Source organism: Myotis brandtii, unplaced genomic scaffold (genome assembly GCF_000412655.1).
Source record: "Myotis brandtii unplaced genomic scaffold, ASM41265v1 scaffold119, whole genome shotgun sequence".
Taxonomy (NCBI): Eukaryota; Metazoa; Chordata; class Mammalia; order Chiroptera; family Vespertilionidae; genus Myotis; species Myotis brandtii.
In genome coordinates, this window is record NW_005354132.1 from 1,381,960 (window position 1) to 1,386,561 (window position 4,602).

Genomic DNA, 4,602 nt, shown 5'->3' on the forward strand with positions numbered 1-4,602 from the left:
CGGGCCGCCGCTTCCTCCTGGCGGCGCCTAACGGGGCTCGCGTGCGGTGTTGCAGACCCCGCGGGACGGGCTGGGGAGCTCGGACTGCGGGGTGTACCCCTTTCCGTTGACCTCGCTCCCGCAAACCATCCTCCCGCAACACCCGCCTTCCTACCAAACTGGGAGTCCCGTTTGGCTGTCCCAGCCCCGGCCCTCCTCGGTCCTTGCTCTGAGCTGGTGCTGGGCTGCACGCACTCCTCGTCCATTCCCCTCTGCTTGCTGTTGGAGGGACCAGGAAATTCGCAGGGAGGTTAATTTCCTCCTCAAGTGGTTTTTGCTTAACACTCGAACTGCTGCTTTTTTTCTTTACGACAACGAGAGGTAAATCCATCTTTACAACAAGTACACACTCTGAGAAGCCTGTGTATATTTCAGTCCATTAAGTGTTACAGTTCTCCTGTTTTCGAAAAGGAGCTTAATTAATTTCCTGGGTGAGGTAGTTGACATCAAAGGGTATTTTTCTCTTGTTTACAAAACATGTAACTGGAATGAAGTGTCTACATTTTGCTTTGTGTTTTCTTAAGGAGGATATTGTGAAAATTACTATCACGTGCCTAGGATACTTGGTGAAAGACTGTAGCATCTCCCAGCTCCTCTTTTAGTTTAACTCAAACAGTGAAAGCAGTTGGTATAATTTCCCCGTGTGTGTTCATCTGTACGGATGTGCCGATGGCTGTATCGTTGTTAGCCTAAATTTTAGGTGATCCTTTAAGTGAAACTTTCCAAAGAGCCTTCCCTCTAGGTGACTAATCGCTAGTAGTACACGTGTTGGGGGCTTTTTTTTGTCAGAGCCTGTGGTTTCCAAATTTGCTTTAGCTGTGTGTTTACATTTATCTTATTTATGTAAGAGATTGGTCATTCAGACAGTTTTAAATATCTACTTTAGCTAAAATGATGGAGAGCACCGGGAATAAGATTTACCTGTAATCCTTGATATTCTTGTTATCCAGGTCAGTAATTTCAACCTTTTCCCCTCGCTGTACTTTTTACTAGAGTTAAAAATCAGGAAGCCAGATCCACTGATTGACGTTTTGTACTTTGTTTCCCCAACCAACTTGTGGTAGGATTTCTTCCCAGGTGATAAAGGTAAAAAGGACGATGCGGAAGGTGAGGACGAATTAGCCAAATAGTATCCAGATTTGATTCTATAACTTGTAATTTCTTTTTTAAAATATATTTTTTATTGATTACAGAGAGGGAGAGATAGAGAGGGAGAGGGAGATAGAAGCATCAATGATGAGAGAGACTCATTGATTGGCTGCCTCTAGGATGTGCCATGAGCCTGCAACCTGGGCATGTGCCCTGACTGGTAATTGAACCATGACCTCCTGGTTCATAGGTCGATGCTCAACCACTGGGCCACACCAGTCGGACTATAATTTGTAATTTCTTAAATATTTTGCAGTTTTTCCCAGTACTTCCCTTCTCTCCCCACCCTCTACCGTGGTTAATTATAATTGATTCTTTTTTCATATCAAGATGTTGGCATTTTGCTCTGCCCACTAGTGCTTGTATGTTTAAAGAACAAGATTGTTAAAAGTCTCATATTCTAGAGATTCTTCTGTGTGTGAGATTCTCTTGTAAATGATTTCATACTTAAGCATTTGTGTGAGGTTTCATTATATAAAGATCAGGAATTATGTCTTTTCTAGTTTGGCAAAAAAACTATAGTTGATACTAACATTTCAAATGAAGATGTCAGGTTAGTTTAGTTTAAATGCTAATTTTCACATACTAAAGCAGATTTTGTTGTTTTGTTAATCTACAACTAAGGTATTTTTCCCATTGATTTATAGAGAGAGTAGAAGGGAGGGAAGGGGGGGGGAGAGAGAGAGAAAGAAACATGGATATGAGAAACATATCAGATTGGTTGTCTCCTGCATACACCCCAACCAGATGGGGGATTGAACCCGCAACCCAGGTATGTGCCCTTGACCGGGAATGGAACCTGAGACCCTCCGTAGGCCAATGCTCTAACCACTTAGCACACCGGCCAGCATATCAGATTGGTTGCCTCCTGCATACACCCCAACCAGACGGGGGATTGAACCCGCAACCCAGGTACGTGCCCTTGACCGGGAATGGAACCTGAGACCCTCCGAGCGTAGGCCAATGCTCTAACCACTTAGCACACCGGCCAGGGCCTAAAGCAGATTTTTAATGCTGTGTTACAGAGTAAAATGAGCTCTGATGAGGACTTTGTATTGGCGGCATCTTAGAATTTTAGTGTCCCAAGAGGGCATCTCATCCAACATTCTTCCCAATGAAATGGTTCTTAAAATATCCAGTCACTTCTTTCATTTAAGTCAGTAGACTTCTTGAGCACTAGTTGTACTCGGTGTTCTGTGCTAGACACTGGGACTATAAAGGTGAATAAGACACATTCCTGCCCTCAAGGAGCACATATTCTAATGAAGGAGACAGATAATCGTAACCATGCAATTACAATATAGCATGAGCACCAAGAGATGGATCATCCTCCTTTCGTGTAAAAACATTCAGTGATGTTGAGTTCATTGAATTCATATGCTGATGAACATTATTGAACAGTCTATGTCAGTGTGGAACTATAATTCTTATAGTTCATAAAGCCTTTGTATTTGACCAAAAATATGCCATTCAGTAATGTTTATCTATGTAGTCATTCTAGTTCTGCTGTCTGAAGAATAAATCACAAGCCCACCGTTCTCATGTGTATAACATCCCTTCTCTCATTTGAAGACATCTCTTAAGCATTTTCTTTTCTAGACAAAAGATCTAAGTCTTCCTCTGGATGGTCTATAGTTGTATGTTTTTAAAGTTTGAAATATGATATTCTATTCCAGATGCACTGTTGAATAGCGTACGTTAGAACTTATACCACTCCCTGACTTGTGGCTAATATTATTAATGTAGCTCAATATTCGAATAGCCTTTTTGAAACTTCATGTTGGCTTAGGTTGCAGTGGTTCTCAACCTTCTGGCCCTTTAAATACAGCTCCTCATGTTGTGACCCAACCATAAAATTATTTTCGTTGCTACTTCATAACTGTAATTTTGCTACTATTATGAATCGTAATGTAAATATCTGATATGCAGGATGGTCTTCGGCGACCCTGTGAAAGGGTCGTTCGACCGCCAAAGGGGTTGCGACCCACAGGTTGAGAACCGCTGGCTTAGGATGAAGTAGCAATCAACCAAAACTCCAGAAAGAATCTCTTTTACCTGGACTACTTTCAAGTCATGTGTCTTCAATTCCTTGCCTAGCTGACCAGTGTTTTTAATTGAAAAACATCATTTATATCTGTTAAGCGTACTCTTAATTAGCTCTGGCCTAACATTTTAGTCATGGGTTTAGACTTTGAAGTATTAAGGGTCACTTTTATTTCCTCATCTATGTAAAATTCTCATTTTACAATACCAAGTAGTCATTCATTTTCGTTTACCAATCAGACAGGTAACTGCTCATCAGTACTTCAGACAAATATAAGGTGATGATGGTGTTACCACACTGAGCAAACATAATTTCAGTCAAAGGTGAAGAATTTAGTCCTATCCTAGGTAAAGATACAAGTTTTAAAAGGTATTTTGAAATATTAAGAGTAGTTTACAGATCCTTATTGTTACCCTAAAGGTCTGATGATACCAGGTTGTGAATCATTGGTTTAGTCTTGCCCAGTGATTTTCAACCTTTCTCATTGCATGGCACACATAAACTAATTACTAAAATTCTGTGGCACTCCAAAAATATTTTTTTTGCCAATCTGACAAAAAATAGTTATAATTTTGACTGGTCTACTACTACTACTGCTACTACTACTACTTCTCACCTACCCTTTTCGCTCCAAAGTGACTTTTTAGAAAATCAGGTGCCTATACTTATATATAAGGATTTCTGGTACCAAGAATTAACCAATCTGATGCAACCTTATCATGTGATGCGATCAGTAAGCTGCAATTCTATTATATGACCTATATGCTTATGGTTCAAGGCAGGGCATTTACATCAGACGGCTATTGTTGTGTTGGCTGTTGGGCGTTTTTGTTGTTGGTTTTTGTTTGTTTGTTTTTTTTTTACAATCTAAGGGAAAAGAGATCAGTGCCCCTGATTAAATAGTCAGGTGTTGCATTTTTAAAAAATTCTCAAGACACACCAGTTGAAAATTGCTGGCCAGTTGAAAATTGTTATCCAGTGTTTTAAATCTTCTAGAGTTGGCTTCTGTCAGTCTGACTTTGTTGACTATCTTCTGTTTTTTGAACTTTCCCTTCCTCTCTTGATTAGTTACTTCTCACTCTATCTAATGTTCTTTGTATTTTATATACACTGCTAGGATTGCACACACTGAATAATTTTGTAAACACTTAATAAATTTGTATCCTCAGTCTGATTGTAGATTTCTAGAGGATAACTATTTGTTTTTATACTCCTTAGATTTTTCACTGTATCTGAATATAGTGTGTACTCAACATATGGTTTTTGAATTGCTATGATGGAATTTTTTACATTACTAGAGGCCCAGTGCATGAAATTTGTGCGTGGGTACGGTCCCTAGGCCTGGCCTGTGATTAGGGCCATCTTCCCCA